Raw genomic sequence first — 18,888 nt, 5'->3', positions numbered from 1 at the left:
AATTTAAAGCTTACGTCAAAGAAGGGAATGCACTTGAAGATGCAACCAAGTACATAAAACTTGTTGGAAGTGTCAACTACCTAACCACGAACATACCAAATATCTCATATATTGTGAGCATACTTTTCAGATTTATGCATAAACCATGTGAGGGATATTGGTCTGCTGCAAAAAGAGTCCTCCTATATTACATTGTCCAAAATATGTCTCCCTTTGACAAAGCCGCCTTGGGTGGGAGAAATGAGTTTCCCAAGCAATGGCTTGATTCTATTTGCCACTAGTTTTGTCAGGATTTTGTATGATGCATTGCAAAGTGAGATTGGCCTAAACCTATCAAAAGTGCCCGGATTCACTTCTTTTGGTATTAATGCAAGGAAGGTAGAGTTAGTACTACCTCCCACGTTGGCTTTTTGATGAAAAGCTTTAATCATCCTCATAAGATCAGCTTTTATTATTTCCTAGCAGATTCTATAAAAGTGAATTGAGAAGCCATCAGGTCCTGGTGCCTTGTCTGGTTCCATGGACCATATTACTTTACAGATTTCTTCTTTAGAGAAAGGTTTCATAAGACTAGTGTTGTCCTCCTTGCTTACCAAAGATAGAATGTGGGAGAGAAATTCAGAGGTGACTTCTTCACTCCCATTCCCTTCCTCTTTATACAGATTCTGGAAATAATCTTCTGATGCCTTTTTTCGCTGTTATTGACCTTTGAGCATAGTCCCATCTGAGCAAGTGATTTTAGAGATATGATTTCGAGATAGCCGGGCTCTATATTTGTAGAATTTCTCACTGTAGATTAACAGATTATGCAATATACTAAAGCAAAATACTAGATCTACTTCTACAACAAACTTGTGGACGCTTAATCGATTTTGAGCAAGATCAAATAGAACACATATAACAGAGAATGAGAAAGCAATCACACATGAACACAGAAGAATACTCTCGGGAAAGCCTTAGCAAAAAACCCTGATCTCTGTATTATCATACAAGTGGAAATATGTTCGGATTACACAAAGCTTTAGCTCACAAGCTATCCAGCTCTCAGTACAATCCTACAATGCTGCTCATAGACTGAATAGACACCACATATGCCTTCCCTCAATCCTCGAAGCCTCCTATTTCCTTACGCAGTTTCTCCTGGGTCCTCCAGCTGCAACCTGTGTGATTCTCACCTCACACATAACACTGACCTCTGAAAAAATTGTGCAATCCTGAAGGAGATAATTCCTTCTGCATGGATGAGTTTCCTATATAGGAAAATTCCTCCAATTGATAGTACACTGTCCCTTCCTCTGATCTCAACTGGGTCTCTGACTGAACTAGCATGCATGAGTTATTTATGAGAGAATATTCAATTATCTGAAGTGCAACAATTACATGCATGCATGCATTAACTAACTGAACTCACAATCAATTCCACAAATTGTTGGAACTAATCTAACTGGACTTAACTCAGATAACTGAGCTAACCAATTACAACTCAAAGTACAACTCATCCTGATCTCATTAATCAAGGGATAACTTCCTTAATCGATCAAGAAACTATTGCATGTCTTCACATGGACTTCATGTTTGATTTTCTAAAACTAATTAACTCAAGATGAATTAATTAATTATTTTACAAATAGCTGCTAAGATCAAATTCAAATTTTACTTCTCAATTTTAGTTCAGGGACTAACTAAAATTGGAATCTATCTCGAAATGCTATTTATAGCAATGCTATTTTTAGTATTTCTATTTTATCATTCCTTGTTTCTATTTCCAACACTCGTACCTGAGTGCTATTTATAGCATTTCTTGTTGCCATTTTCAACAATATTGCCTATGGAAGAAAGAGGTATTTCGATCTCCAGCTTTAAGCGACAGGCTACAAGACTTAAGCATCCAAGTCTCTCCTTCATGGCGGAAAGCGCGAAATGATTTGATTTGGATAACTTGTTCTTTTTCTAAATCTGAAGCAGAGGTCTCCTTACTTTCCAAATCCATTTGCAGATTTGATAACAACTGAACTGTCTCCTTTCTGTTGCTGGTAGGAGAATTTGAGGGTTATTTAATCCATTTTTCAGAGCCCTCTTGGTTATTTTTAGTTTTTGCTCCCACACGAAGCTTGGAGATCCTGTCACAGGTATGGACCATGCCTCCAAAACAATTTCCATGAACCTTTCTTTCCCTAACCAAAGCAGGTTGAATCTAAAGGGGATAGGACCCAAATATTCTTCCTCTTCCAACTGTAAGAGAATAGGTTTGTGATCTGAGGCTAGCTTTGGGAGAATTTTTGAGGAGATCAGTCTTTTTCCTAGCAACAAAGAGCTCTGTGCTAAGAAGCGATCTAGGTGAGCATAGATGTGTTCTGCCCCAACTCTATTGTTTGTCCAGGTGTAAAGACCTTTCTTCGGTTTGAAGTCAAGAAGATCCCAATGAAGTATCAACTCCTCTACTAATGGAAGCATTTGGTCCCTACCACTATTGCCACCTCTCTCTTCTTTTGGATCAATGACGAGGTTGAGATATCCAGCCACTATTATATTCTGAATGGAGTAAATGTCTAAGAAATTAGACAAGGCTTGCCAGCATTCTTTCTTCTCTGTAAGGTAGACTAGAACATCAAGGTTGTTACACAGTAATTTGTCACTGCCTTCCTGTCAGTCACCCTGCTGTGTCAATCGCTAAGCTTCATGCCTTCTGAACTAGCCCAGAAACCCATTTTTCTAAAGTTTTATGTATCAGCGCGTCTGTTTGAAAAATATCCGCGATTACTGGTGCTCCATAGTGTATTCAATGCGCTGACAGCTCGGAAGGACATCACTTTTCCGCGCTGGTCGCCAGCGCGCCTTTCCCATGTGCTTCCGCGCTGACATGACTGTCCCAGTTATGTAGACGCGGCGACATCGCGTCAGTTTCCTCATTATCCGTGCTGATCCAGTTTGGGCGAATTTGTTCAAACAACCAGCCTTCCAGATAACTCCAGGCTTGGTTGTTAGCTTTGTGAATGTCGACTCCTTTCTATGGCATGACTGTTCGACCCTTTGCAATCGTTTCCCTCAAAGATAAGCCCATCCTTCCACCTTTTTAGGAGACTCCTTCTCCTATATAAACTTCCACCATTACCATGAGCAGCTAGTTAGACTTAGCTTGGAATAGCTTGGATTGTACAGAGCTTGTAGTGCTCAGATTGCTGCTATAGGTGTGGTGTGCTAGGTGTGGAAGTGATTGATTGCTTAGGGAAGGTTGTTTTGTGCTATTTGTGTGAGAGAGAGAGTTGTTTGTCTTGGGAGAATCATCCTCAAAGGTGAATGCTTGAGATACATGCTGACTGGCCCCTCCTGAGAAGGTTACCGACGTCAGAACATTTGGTTGTACTCTTCTCTATTCTGATTAATAATAGATGACTGCTATTATTGTTCCATTCTCATTTGTCTATGCAATGGTTAAATGTGAATTACATCTTTTCTGACTGATGTATGGTTACTTTTACTAGATTTCACGCTTGTGTTTGTTTCCTCTTCGTGTGTGCAGGTATCTATTCGCGGAGATCGCGGAGGATTGTGACCAGCCAAAGCGGAGGAGCGAAGGCAACATCTCTTTGTCAAACGACAGCGTTGGAATCCAAGTAGGTGTTCTTTACCTCTTGTTTAATTGTAATTAGGAACATGCGTAGCAGCATTGTGTGATTGTTGCTAGACCCCTGCTGGGCTAGTAGGGATCGCCTCTACCCGTAGAGGGGATTTACCTCTCCAACAATTTGGCGACTCCACTGGGGATCAGCCTTTTTGTCTCTTGAGTCCACTTTTGTGTTTGGCTTTGATTGATCTCTTTTCGAGTTTTTGGGATTGTCTCTTTTGCTTATGAACTTTCTGGGCGTTTCTGGGAAGCATCTTTATTGTTAAAAAGCTCTTGCCTTTGGTTTGGGAAGTTTTTAGTTTGGCCTTGCTTGTTTTTTGCGCTTAGCGCGTTTTAATTCCAAACAGTCACGCTGACATCGCGTTCCTGTTCTTTGGTTTTCTTTCCATCGCGCCTGTACGTCTAACAGTCGCGCTGACCTCGTTTTCAGAGACAGCGCGCTTTATTCGTGTCCTTCCGCGCTGGCATCGCGCCGCCGCTTCTTTGTGTTTCTTGTCATCGCGTCTGTGTGTTTTCTTTCCGCGCTGACCTCGTTTTTCTGAGACAGCGCGCTTTATTCCTGTCTTTCCGCGCTGACGTCGCAAAGTTGCTACAGGCCTCCCCCTGTTAGCGCCGAGTTGCTGAAGGCTACCCGCGCTGATCCTGTAAAACTCATTTTTGACCAAATTGGCCTCCTGAACCTCTTGCTGTGACTTTCCCCTCTTCTCTCCTCCTGCCTGATGACTTGTTTTTCATTGTTTGAACTCTGAACTGCTTGATTGCGGAGCTTGTTTCCATAAGGTTTCGTTTTTGCTCAGTTTTAAGTTTGCAAATACCTTCCCTTTTTTGCTTTCGCTGCTTGGTTTGTGTTCCCATCATCGCTTTTGCAATTGCTGGATTGTGTTGTGTCTCTAGTTGACTGGTTGTGGCTCTCGTCCTTCGGGTGTTTGCTTTTTTCTATTGATTTCGCACTCTAGCTCTAGGACATCTAGAGGCCGTGTGTGTGTCAAGCCTGCCGTAGGGAGCTTGTTTGCTTGTTCGACCAGCCGAGTTCAGATCTGTTCATGCACTTGTTCAGTGATTGTTGGAGTGTTTGGGTTGTGTTTCCAAGTGGTTTCTTTTCGCTTCCTCCTTGCTTGCGATCCTTGCTTATATTGCAGAGCTTAGATCACATAGCTCATGCAGACCTTTGTTTTCCTTTGATTTGGAAGCTTTGGTTGAGTGTTTCGGGAATTTTGCGTGCTTTCATTAAGTAGTTTACTTGGTGTTCCGGTTCCTCCAAATTATTTTAGATGCTTTGTGTCACTGAAAGAAAATCAAACTGGTAGCTTTGCTTTTGAAAATTGAAAAGGAAAAGAACATTTCATTGATTTGCATCTTCAAAAGAAAAGTTTCCTTTCCTCGCTTTAGTTGCATTAAGTTGCTTGTTTGCTTGTACTTGTTTTGTTTGGTGGAAAATTTCTTGCCCTCTCGTAGCTAGAATTCATCGAACAAAGCGGAAGTCTTTGGCATATAGATTGCATCTAGGTAATTGTGAGCGAACATACGATAGAGCTTGAAATCGAAACTTAATCTCAAGATCAACTATAAAATGAACCAAATGAATCTAAAAACGCATTGGAACTAAACGCAAATATCTAGAGGTCTAGGTTAGAGATGTGTTCCGGCGTCTTTAAACATAGTCACTGTTGTTTCACATTAGGTTGGGTGATTCCTCCTTCTGTGACTCGATAGTGGTCTAACACGGACTGCGCTCCCACGTACCGTCGCGTATATAGGGAGACCCCACTAGGCTTTTATCCTTTATCCATAGGAAGCCGAGTCGGCCGCCCTACGATTCACAATGCAGTGAACACAGCATTCACGAAGATTGACCACCCGTACCCTAAAAAGTATTCTGTGGTTTTGCGAAAAGTTTGGCACACCCTCTACCTAGAATTCCAGAGCAGTCACTTTTGATCCTTTTCGGACTCCCTAAACGAAAAGGTGCCTGTGAGCGTCTTGTCACTTCGTGCTCATTAAACATTCGAAGGAGACTGGAGTCATCTTTTCGTCCTTTTCTCGACTCCTGAAACATGAAAAGGTCAAGTTTGGTTCTTGTGTCTTAAAATTAATTTGGCCACGATAACATCACCTATTTTAGATCTTGTGTGCGATAGTTTTTGAGTAGGGTTTTATCGTTAGTTTCCTTTAGGTTTTCTAAGGGGTCTGGTCATCCTGGCTGATCCATCAACTCCCGGTCAAAGTGATCAAAGCTTTCCGTCCTCTGTCGCTCCAGAGGTACCAGTTGTAAGCGGTACTCTTCCCATTGTTCCGAGTATCCGGCCTATCAACGTACGTGCCCCAGGCGACGAAGATTACATAGAGGATTGGAATCCCATCTGGGAGCCCGATTATACCCCCCGTACCCCTCGTACCCCTCTCGGTATGTCGTCTCCAATGTCTTCTTCCCACATGGATGAGGCAGCTTCCAGCACCGGTGAGACACCCGTGGTCACAGACGTCGAGACCCCGATCCCGGCTTCCTCTCCCCTCCCTCCACGATACCAATCACTGAGGGATAGGTATGCCGCTAGAACGACTTCTACAACTATATGGGATCCTAGTCTTGTTGCTTCCACTGGGCCTTTTGTTTCGCAACCCCTTAGTACACCCCTTACGTCAGGGCTTAACACGCCCGTCACCTCAGTTCCCACTCAACCTACTGTCTGTGTAGCACGTTCGACTCCGGTCGTCAGTGCTGTACCGGTTTCCTCGTCTGAAATCCCTCAAGCTGGTTCCTTTGTTGGTGGAATTCCAGGATCAGGGCCATATGATGCTTATGGGGAACCCATAACGGACCGGGATTACGAAGGTCCCTTCTTTTTCTATGATGAAAATGGTGAGTTCCTTGAGAGCGTCTCAGGCCTCCCTCATCGCCCTTTCGAAGAAAACGAGGAACCCTTGAATATCATGTACGATTACGCTACTCATATGTTCAAAGGGAACCGGGATCCTCCCAGGCAGCCCATAGGACCACCCAATCAAGGCCAGCCATTCTACGTGCAAACCCCCCAGGGGCAACCACTTTATGGCCCGCCTGACCCAGGACAATCTGGGGGCCCACAAGGTCAACCTTACCAGGAACAACCCATGGGCATTGGAGGTCCGCCATATCCATATCAAAATCAACCCACTGGACAACCGGAGCAATCTTCTTTTCACCAAGGCCAACTCGGTTTCCAGCAAGGGTACCCCTCTGGACAAACTGGCTCAGTTTACAATCCTCCAAATCAACCAGTAGTCCAGCAAGGGTATCCTCTTGGGCAGGGTGGACAACCCTATGTACAACAGGGCCAACCTACCGCCCAGTCTGGTCAATTCCCTGGGCAGGGTGGACAACCCTATGTTCAACAGGGCCAACCCACCCCTCAAATCATGAATCCTTCTGGGCAAGGGGGGCAACCTGCTCTACAGCAAGGCCAACCCTCTGCTCAGCCCATGCACCAAGGGGGGCAACCTGCTATGCAGCAAGCCCAGCCCTCTTCTCAATTTGGTCACACTGGGGGACAAACGGGCCAACCGTCTATACAGCCGAATCAACCCGGTGTCCACCCTCATCGCCAAACTAGACAAGCTGGCCAACCTCGGCGTCAACCAGCTATCCAGCCGATTCGACCATCCATTCCGCAAAGACAACCCTTGGTGGCACATGGACAACCTGGCGCCCAGCAAGGCTACCCTGCTGGCCAACCAGGTCCATCTCGAATCCGACCAAGTCAACCTTCGGGACATATGGTTCAACCCCAGCCGGTTCAAGGACATTACTCTGGGCCTCAAACTCAAACAGGTTATCAACCTTCATACCAAACGCAGCCTGCCTACCAGGCTCCGTATGGGACCCAATAGTCATCTGGCTACCAGCCACCCCAGGGGCAAAATCAGTATGCTCCTTATCAAAATTATCAGCAACCACAGGCCACTCCTTATCAAAATTATCAATATGGTCAACCTGTCGGGCAAGCTGCTAACACTTGGGGAGCTGGGGGGCAAACACAGGGACAGCCGTCCGCATATAGCCAAAATCCATACGGACAAAACTCCTACGGACAAACTCCCTATGCGCCAGGTCCTTTTGGACCTGGTCCGTCGGGACAAAATTCCTACGCGTCAGGTCCTTTTGGGCTGGGCCCGTCCGGACAAAGTTCGTGGGGGCAACCCCAATCTGGGTGGAACCCTAATGTCGCCTCGAATCCGCAGCCACAGATGTCCTTCAACCCGCAGCTACCATTTTTGGCAACGTTGGAACTACCTGATGTGTCCAAGTTAACAAATGACCCTATTTTGCATAATCCATATTGGCCACCGGTTCCAACCAAAATACCAGGTGACTGTCCAAAGTTCGACGGCAAAGCCGGAGAGGATCCTCAGGCCCATGTAATGACTTATCACCTTTGGTGCTCATCTAACTCATGGCTTGATGATTCTATCTGACTTCGCCTCTTCCAGAGGACCCTCACTGGCTCAGCTGCTAAATGGTACATCGAACTCAATCGCGGCATGTTTTCTGATTTTAACTCATTGGCTATGACCTTTTTAACTCATTTTCAGTTACCCATTCGGTACGAGACTGGGACCCATCTTCTCACGTCTCTAAAACAGGATACGGCAACGCACATCTCCGATCATATACATGAATGGAGAAGGTGCCGTCACTTGATTAAATTTTGGATCCCTGATCAACTCCTGACCGACTGGTTTACCACGTCCTTTGTCCCTAAAATTGCCAAAGATATCGCAATGGGGGCGTGTGTAACTGAGGAGCAAGCAATCGCGCGAGCTCAATACCTGGACTTAGTGTATTCTCAGTCAGGTACCTTGTATGAGTATTTGCCAGATGCCCCGAGACACGGACAACCCAAAGCTCCACCAAAGCCTTCTGTTGATGGGGTTATCGGTTCCGTAAACTCACCATCTAAGAAATCGGCCGCGAACCCTGGGAAGCAGAAACAAAATGCGTCTAACGAAAATGCTTCTCAGAGCCAATCTATTCCTGGGAATACCTCCGAGGTAAATGCCGTTCAGTCCACCGCGGCAGATAAATCCTCGAAAGGCAAAAAGAAAGGGAAGGCCAAAGATAAATCTGGACAGCCGAAGCAGAACCCTCCTAAACCTCCCTCCGAGGAAGGAGCCAAACGGAAGCCTAAGTATCCTTGTCTCATTTGCGAAGAGGATCACTACACCAAGGATTGCCCCAGGCGGTCCGAGGTTAGTCGGCTTTTGAAAGGTGCTCCAGGGTCCCCTGCCGTGCTTAAAGAGCCTTTCCCGTCCCAGCAGATGCATCAGGTGGCAGATCCTTCTCAATCCTCTTCCTCGTTCGGTTCTCAGGTGTTCATGGCTTGAACCATCCCCATCCATGTTACAACTCGAGCGAAAGATTATCCATCTTCAGCCGGGAAGGAGCCGAAAGTTCCCTCCAGCGCTCCTCCGTCTAGTTCTGGTCCCCTTCACATTGAACGGCCCAGCACCGAGACGATCTCCCGACCCCCTCCTAAAGGTGTACTCAGGAAGTCATCTTATAACCCCAATGCTCGTGCTGCACAGCATTATAGCATTGTCGAGGACTTAGCTCAGGCTCCGTCTGCTATGTCCGCATTAGAAGTCCTCCAGAGCTGCCCCTCCCAGAGGAAGTCCCTGCTATCAGCGATTGGTGGCATAGACCCGGCAGATTCGGATTTAATCTCTTTTGATCTCGAGGGTTTTACGCAGAGATTGCCTCACCAGGTGGCCTTCCTTATACAGGTTCTCATCAATGGCAAAGCGATCCATCGTACGGTCATTGATGAAGGTGCCTCAACCTGCATCATGTCGGTTGCTTGTTGGAAGGCTATTGGTTCCCCTGCTCTGAGCCAGTCTCCTACCACCCTAGAGGCTTTCGATGGAAGAGAATCTCGTCCATATGGTATCCTCCCGCGATTGCCTATCTCTTTAGAAGGGAAAACGGTAGAGGTCGAGGTTGAAGTCGTTGACGCTAATCTCACTTACAACCTCCTCCTTGGACGAAGTTGGACATATGCCATGCATGCCGTGGCTTCCTCTTTGTTCCGTGTCGTTCGCTTTCCCCATCAAGGGAAAATCATCACAGTGGACCAGCTGTCCTTTTTCGCTTCCTCTTCTGAAGGGAATGTGCCATTCGTAGAGCATACCTCCAAATCGCTAGTGAGTGTGGGTGCTGGATTATTTAAAGATCCCTCTCTAATGGGAGTCTTTCCCCTCCCACCTCCAAATCTCGCCTCCGTTAACATGATCACAGTACGTTCCGATCCATGGGTTCTCCCTCCCTTGAATCAGGAAGACTCTTGGGGCGAGATGATGCCGTTGAGTCCCGCCGAGCTCAACTACATCGAGATAGTCGCTGCATCGGCTCCACCTCCTGAACTTGCTTTTCCAAGCAGCGTTCCCGATTCATATGACCGCTTCCCTTGGATGGGAGGGGAGGCCACTTCGGATCCCCTGAAGGAATCATTTCCCTCCGACGAGGCTATCATTGAGACTATGTCTCCCGAGGAGCTCCCTTGGTCAGATTACCACCATCGCTCTTCGTTTCTCCCTCCTCATTCGGAAATGGCCACATGTCTCGAGCGGTTTGCTTCATGTGTCCCATCTATCCCTCTCCAAACGCCTGTTCAGTTGTATCAAGTGTCTTCGGAAGGAAATATGGGTAACATTACGCAAACTCTGGCTATCGACATCTCTGTCAAAACAGGGGTGGTCGAAAATATTCATATTGGAGTCACATGCACTCCTGAGGAAATTCAACTTTACACTGATTTATTTCGTGAATTCCGTGACGTTTTCACATGGTCTTACGAGGAAATGCCCAGCATTGACCCCAGTATCGTGGAGCACGAAATCCCTACTTACCCCGACGCTAAACCTGTTCGTCAGCGTTTACGCCCAGTGCACCCTCGAAAGGCTGCAGCCATCAAGGCCGAAGTTGAAAAACTCCTTCGAGCTGGTTTCATCTATGCCATTCCTCTCACGGAATGGGTATCTAATATAGTCCCTGTGAATAAAAAACAGGGTACTATTCGGGTTTGTGTTGATTATCGCGACATCAATTGCGCCTGTCCAAAAGATAACTTTCCTACGCCTTTTATTGATCAGCTTATCGACGATTGCGCAGCAAGCGAAATTTATTCATTTATGGACGGCTTCTCTGGTTACAACCAGATCAACATAGCCCCCGCAGACCAGCACAAGACTGCTTTCATTTGTCCTTGGGGCACCTTCGCTTACAAAAAGCTACCTTTCGGTCTCAAAAATGCCGGTGCCACTTTCCAGCGTGCGATGTCGTATGCTTTTCATGATATCCGACACATCGTACAGCCTTACCTGGATGACCTACCAGCTCATTCAGCTAAACGTCAAGACCATCCATCTCATTTACGCGAAATATTTCTCCGCTGTCGACACTACCGTATTCGACTCAATCCACATAAGTGTGTCTTCTGCGTAGAATCTGGCCGACTGCTCGGGTTTATCGTCTCCCGGGAAGGCATCTGCTTGGATCCCCTTAAAGTCAAGGCCATTTTGAATCTTCCTCCCCCTGCCTCTCTATAGCAGTTACAGAGCCTGCAGGGGAAAGCCAATTTTCTCAGACGATTCATCCCAAATTATGCCGAGGTGGCTAAGGGTTTCACGCGATTATTGAAGCGAGACACGCCCTTTCACTGGGACGCCATCGCTCAACAATCTTTTGAGCGTCTTAAAGACCTTCTGGTCTCAGCTCCACTCCTAAGACCTCCAAATTACCACCGTGACTACACCCTTTATTTGGCCGCCGCCGATACCACCATCGGCATGGTTTTAGTGCAAGACGACGATGATGGCACCGAGCATGTTGTATATTATCTCAGCCGCAACCTTCTGGATACGGAAACTCGCTATGCATACGTCGAGAAGTTGGCATTGGCAGCTGTCTGTGCCGTCCAACATTTCCGTCATTACATCCTGTTGCGCACGACAACCGTGATCTCTGATTGCAACCCCATGACCTATATTTTGTCACGTCAGTTGCTGGGGGGCAAATACTCCAAGTGGATCGTAATCCTCCAAGAGTTCGACTTGGAATTCACTACAGCCAAGTCTAAGAAATCACTGGTCTTCGCCGAACTACTCTGCTCCTTACCATCTCAGTCTACACCATCTCGTTCAGAGGAACATATTCCGGATGAAACGCTTTTTCTCATCAGCACTCTCGACCCATGGTACGGGGACATTATCGTATATCTACAAACGTCTTCGTTTCGTCCCAACACATCGAAAGATGCTCGACGACGAATTCGTCACCAAGCTCAACCATACCGCATTTTGGGCGATACCCTGTACCGCCTCGGCGTCGATTCTGTTCTTCGCCGATGCTTAACCCTTGAGGAGGCTGAGAGAGTCTTGAATGACTGCCACTCCGGCGCTTGTGGCGGCCATATGTCTGGATATGCTACCGCTCAGAAGATCCTCTGTGCTGGTTATTTCTGGCCTTCTATTTTCAAGGATTGCATCCTTGCTGTACGTGCATGTCACGAATGCCAGGTTTACCACCGGAAGATGCGTGCACCTGTTGCACCACTACACCCTGTCGTAACCGTAGGTCCATTTGCAAAATGGGGCATCGATTATACGTCCTGTAACCCTCGTTCGGCCGGGGGGCATGGGTACATTATCGTTGCTGTGGACTATTTCACCAAGTGGGCCGAAGCGATGCCTACATTAAACGAAGACGGTTACACCGCGGCGCAGTTTTTATTCAATCATATTATCACTCGTTTCGGAGTCCCTCAGGCTATTGTTACAGATCATGGAAAGCATTTCCGAAATCATATGATGACGGAGCTAACAACCCAACTAGGCTTGCGCCAAGATAGTTCGACACCGTACTATCCGCAATCTAACGGCCAAGTTGAAGCCGTGAACAAAGTCTTGATCACTATGCTTCAGCGCACCGTCAATACGCACAAGTCTAACTGGCACCTTATGCTTTTCCCAGCCTTGTGGGCCTACCGGACTTCTGTGAAGGATGCCACCGGTTTCACCCCTTTCCAGTTGGTTTATGGACTGGAGGCTACCCTTCCCGTCGAATGCGAGATTCCTTCATTAAAATTAGCTGTCGAGTTACTCCCCAACACCACTCCGGTGGAGGAACGGCTTCTTTACCTAGAACGGTTAGACGAGACTCGTCGTTTGGCTTCTCTGGCTATCGAAGCGCAGAAGAAGAGAGTCAAGGCTCACTTCGACCAGAATATCCATCCGCGTTCCTTTGTTGAGGGAGATTTAGTACTGCTCTACGATCAAGCTAAGGATAAGCTGGGGGCAGGGAAACTCGAATCTATGTGGTTAGGTCCCTACATCGTGAAAAGAGTTTTACAAAAGGGCGCATATGAGTTGATTGATTATGAAGGAAATCCTCTTGACAAGCCCCGCAACGGGCTGTATCTGAAGAAATATTATGCATAACTTCGCGCACTCACTTTGTATATACGTGTGTTTTGTGTGTTGTGCATGTTTTCGTTTTGCCTTGGTGTGCAAGCGTGTTTGCCTCTTATTGTGTTTTCTTCTTCTTGTGCAGATGTCTAGTGCACCTTATGTTGGTTTCGCTGACGGAGAACTGTTAGACCTTCAGGGGGTCTGCCTAGGTCGTACCACTAACAACGTTGCCGAATACAGCGCTGTAATTGAATTACTTGCCGAAGCGGTTGACCTTGGCATCCGCGAACTAGTGGTGAACCTGGACTCCCAGCTAGTTGTCCATCAACTCAACGGGCGATATTCCGTCAGAGACCAGCGCATATTAAGGATGTACCTACGTGTAAGATTGTTGGAACGGAACTTTGATTACATTACTTATCAACACATTCCGAGACGATTAAATACGTTGACCGACGCATTGGAAAATCATGTGTTAGATAGACATTTGCGTAACAGATAAACATCATGCAAGAAGACATAGAAAGCATAATAAAGTTAAGCATATGTAAATAAATCATTTCAAGCATAGTTTACATATAGGTGCTTTTAAGCTTGCATCAAAAAATATAAAATCCATAGGTCATGTGTCGTGCAAATTCATACATAAGATCACAATTGTATTGAATAAATGCATAACATAAACAAAACATCATCACATGTAACAATGATCCATTCAAAAACCGGTATGTATATATATATATATATATCGTGTGGCGCACTAAGGCGCTCAAAAATAAGTGTATATGTCCAAAAATCAGTATGTCTGAGTCATGAGTCTCAAAATAACAGTGGAAATAAAGCCTAAGCGTCTATTCGGCTGGATGATGCTCTCTGTAGTACACAGCTGCTCATGCCACCCACCTCAGAAGGCGGTGCACCCTGGGTTGCACCCCCACTGTATGGATCTGATGCTCTATGGGGACCTCCTCGACCCCCTGGTAGTCAGGCACCCCCTCCAGCAACCCCTGAAGGTTGCGAGCCACAGTCTCTGACGTATCAACCCCTGGAGGGGCTAAGGCCAGGACCCCAGCTCCTTGTCCTTCTCTCCGTGCCGTGGCAGCCAGGCCAATCGGTCTAGTAGGCCCCACATCTGCATACCATGACATTTGTTAAAGACATGTATATAAAAAATCCAAAAACATTAAAAAATTCAAAAGTCAAAGTGTTATACCTGCATCATCCCACTGTTCACCTGGGGGCAGTGCCAGATCAGGGTCATTGCGGAAATCCATGCCCGCATATGGCCAGTCCTCCACAAAGATCTCCTGCTGATCCAGCCAATCTCGGAAAAATGCTCCCCAGCTATGTGGCCGGCCGCCACCTCCGCGTGGCATGATTCGAGCCCATCGTGAGGCCCTCGTCTCCCGAGGATCCCTGGGAGCATCCACGGCCATCGTCTGCACTCGCTCTAGAATGAGCGGGACTAAGATGGACCCGTAGCCGAACTGTTTCGTCTCCCCGCGACGACAGTTGCTCAGCTGCCTCTTCATGTTATTGGTCACTGCTGTGCACCAATCAAACACTGTAGGCTCAAGGCAATCGAGAGCTAACAAGAGATGAGTCTTTGAGGCCTCGTGGTTGGCCATACTACCCGCTGCCCGGGTCACCATGAACAGAATGGTGCGAAGCACTATGTTTCCCACTGTGGGGATTGCTACTTTCCCACTTCGCGCTTTCTCAGCCTCCGGACACACCCGAGCCATCAGATCATCTAGCGTGCCGCCGCTAGGTCGCTGCCCCTCTATGATGGGCCTCGCACCTCGGCGTGACAGCCCGGTCAAAAAGAAGATATCCATGTGGTCAAATTCGATATCTTGGCCCCGGATAGTGAATTTCATATCCACCGGGTTCCATGCCCTGATCAGTAGCTCGAGAAGATCATGCTGAGCTCTTAGGCGAGGTGTGAGGAAAAATTTCATAAAACCGCAAGCCCGCATGGCATTGCAGCAATCCACATTTGCCCAAGCAGCAACATCTTCGACATCGTGCACTCTTTCCTGCCATTGGAAAGCCATTACGTCCTGCAGGAACCATGAAAAGAAATTAGAAGTGTTGCCATTGGATTTTTTACGTTCAAATTAAAACCAAATAATTTTTCCGCGCCAGCGCGGCTGTTTTAAAAACAGACGCGCTGGCCATGACAGCCCTTTGTTAATTTTCGAGGTCAGCGCGGAAGGACACGGGTTTTCCGCGCTGACCCGAAGTTGGCCACGTTTTGTCCTAATTCGGCCAGCGCGGACCCGCGTGGGATATCCGCGCTGACCGAGAGTGCATCCATGCACTAAGAATTCGCCCGATTGGGCAAATTCGACCGCTAAAATTCTACCAAAAATGACCAAAATGCAGGGCAAGGGAGCGAGAACCTACCTGGAAGAAGCGGTTCGAGAAATGGTGTCCGTACGGGCTGGAAATCACTCCGTCAACTTTCTGGCTTCTCCACGTCCTTCGCATCCAGAAATGGTAAAATGGTAAAAATGAGTTTTCACCCTCTTCTATTTATAGCAAAAACTCATAAAATTGTCATATTTTTGGGTTTTTTGCCACCTTTTGCCATAAATTTAGCCCTAGTTTTGTCAAATACATGTTTTAATATGTTTTTTACTCATATCGAATGGATTTATGCGGGTAGTGCTCTTGTGCAGGTTAGTATAAATGGTGGAAATCATCATGGTCCTGAAATCGCCTTGTCCCAAATATGTCGTCTTCAAGCTCTTTTCCGACATTAAACAAGAGAAGATAGCCGAGCCTCCTTTCAGCTCATTAAAAGGAACGAGAGGCGGTCGTTTTAAGCTCTTTTTCGGACCGTGTAACTTAAAAAGATTGCTGGGTGTTTGTCGTTTCGCACTCGATATCGACTCTAAAACGACGTGTTTTCGACCGCTTTTTTACTTTTTCGGGTCAAAAGCACTATTTACGAGAAGTACTCCTCGATCGTAATGGTCGGGCGGTTCTTTCGAGCATTGTTTTATACTTTTTCAGGCTCGAGAGACACAACTGTACGAAAAAGGACCCCCCCTGGAGTCTTCTTTTCTGCTGTCTTTTCAGGCTCTCTAAACAAGAAAAGACGCCGAGTTTTTCCTTTGTCAGGCTCGTTAAACACTTGATGACATCGGGTATTGTCAAGATGACACTCTTCAAGCATATGCTATCCCCGTCAAGCTTGTCACCCAAAAATAACCGGGGTACCTGCCAGAACTGGTGGGGAAAATGGAACTGTAATCGTAGTCATGTCGGCAGTATGTCGCTCTTGAACATGGCACTCTTTTGCTTCGTGTCTGGGTGGGACCATCTCATCTTGTTTTTCACTGGCCTCCGTGGGTTTGGGTTATCCTATTCGACCTCTCATCTGCCCATTGCCATCATCACTATACCCTTTGCTCATTTGATGTCAAATACTGCCAAACCCGCCATAGTGCCGCCGATATGTTCAAGAGAAGTTGACCTCTGTAATAGTACAGCCTCATCTGCTATCTCACACAAATCATTTTTTCCTCTGTCTCGCATCGATGATGTGGGAAACATTATGGCCCACCTTCGATCAAGGTCACTTCCTGTCGACTTCAGCTCATTATCCGGGAAGGCGACTTAGAGACTCCCTTCAGGTGCCTTAGAGCCTGCATGCCTCAATGGCAGGTTCTTCGTGTTCGACGAGAGGTTTTCATCATTGGCCTCCGATCGAATGATTCCGTGGATGTTCGACACCATCTCATTGATTCACATGCCGCGGATTGTACCTATAGTACCTTGAGGGCCATTGTCATTATTGGTGGTACCTCTCGCGTCTGTTAACAGTTTTCATCATTGACTGGTAATCAGGCGATGTTCATGCATGTTCGACTTCAACTCATATATTCACATGCTTGAACTTGTAATTTGTTCGGATCGGGACGGAGCGTAAGACCCTGGATCCCTGTCTGTTGTGGGCCAGGTTGCGATTTTGTGGATGATCATTACATGACTCATTGATGGATGGATGCGCCCATACCTGAGTCTTCATGGATGGCTGCGACCATACCTTGTCATTATTATGGTCTTTTTAGCTGGGTGGCTGCGTCCATTCCACAGACCTTTTCGCATGTCTTTGTGGATGGCTGCGCCCATGCCTAGACTGCATGTACTTGATTATCAGAGATATTTCGGTCCTTCCTGGTGGTGTTCCAGTTCGGCGTGTGTTGTAAATCATTTCACCCCTCCCACTCTCTCGGTCTTCATGCTTTAGGGGGCATCTGTTACACAGTAATTTGTCACTGCCTTCTTGTCAGTCACCCTGCTGTGTCAATCGCTAAGCTTCATGCCTTCTGAACTAGCCCAGAAACCCATTTTTCTAAAGTTTTATGCATTAGCGCGTCTGTTTGAAAAATATCCGCGATTACTGGCGCTCCATAGTGTATTCAATGCGCTGACAGCTCGGAAGGACATCACTTTTCCGCGCTGGTCGCCAGCGCGCCTTTCCCATGTGCTTCCGCGCTGACATGACTGTCCCAGTTATGTAGACGCGGCGACATCGCGTCAGTTTCCTCATTATCCGCGCTGATCCAGTTTGGGCGAATTTGTTCAAACAACCAGCCTTCCAGATAACTCCAGGCTTGGTTGTTAGCTTTGTGAATGTCGACTCCTTTCTATGGCATGACTGTTCGACCCTTTGCAACCGTTTCCCTCAAAGATAAGCTCATCCTTCCACCTTTTTAGGAGACTCCTCCTCCTATATAAACTTCCACCATTACCATGAGTAGCTAGTTAGACTTAGCTTGGAATAGCTTGGATTGTACAGAGCTTGTAGTGCTCAGATTGCTGCTATAGGTGTGGTGTGCTAGGTGTGGAAGTGATTGATTGCTTAGGGAAGGTTGTTTTGTGCTATTTGTGTGTGAGAGAGAGTTGTTTGTCTTGGGAGAATCATCCTCAAAGGTGAATGCTTGAGATACATGCTGACTGACCCCTCCTGAGAAGGTTACCGAAGTCAGAACATTTGGTTGTACTCTTCTCTATTCTGATTAATAATAGATGACTGCTATTATTGTTCCATTCTCATTTGTCTATGCAATGGTTAAATGTGAATTACATCTTTTCTGACTGATGTATGGTTACTTTTACTAGATTTCACGCTTGTGTTTGTTTCCTCTTCGTGTGTGCAGGTATCTATTCGCGGAGATCGCAGAGGATTGTGACCAGCCGAAGCGGAGGAGCGAAGGCAACATCTCTTTGTCAAACGACAGCGTTGGAATCCAAGTAGGTGTTCTTTACCTCTTGTTTAATTGTAATTAGGAACATGCGTAGCAGCATTGTGTGATTGTTGCTAGACCCCTGCTGGGCTAGTAGGGATCGCCTCTACCCGTAGAGGGGATTTACCTCTCCAACAAAGGTTGAAGAGAGAGATGGAGAGCTTACTAGAGAGGTGCCGAAGTTCGGTGAATATCCAATGTTGGGTCTCAAAGGAGCTTTCTAGTTGATACTTGTCCTCTGACCACAATGTTGCTAGGCCAACAAAGGTACCTCTTGCACTAATGGCCTTTCCTGCATTTTTTCCCCATTTTAATTTGCTGATCTAAAGAAGGGTTTCCCCTTCAATCTTAGTCTCTTGGAGCATGAGGATCTCGGGAGTTTCTATTTTCAGAATATCTTTGATTGCTTCAGCTTTCGAAGGGTTCCCCAAGCCTCTGCAATTCCAAGAGATTAGTTTCATTATTTAGCGGGACTGGAGTGAGTTGATGCCCCCTTAGAGGGCCTTGTTCTGGTGTTTCTCCCGATAGACATTTCAATGGTGGATTGGTTGCCTTACATTT

Source organism: Pinus tabuliformis, chromosome 2_1 (genome assembly GCF_031772625.1).
Source record: "Pinus tabuliformis cultivar Carrire ecotype Pingquan chromosome 2_1, CPIR1, whole genome shotgun sequence".
Lineage (NCBI taxonomy): Eukaryota > Viridiplantae > Streptophyta > Pinopsida > Pinales > Pinaceae > Pinus > Pinus tabuliformis.
Note: the sequence above shows the minus strand (reverse complement) of the source record.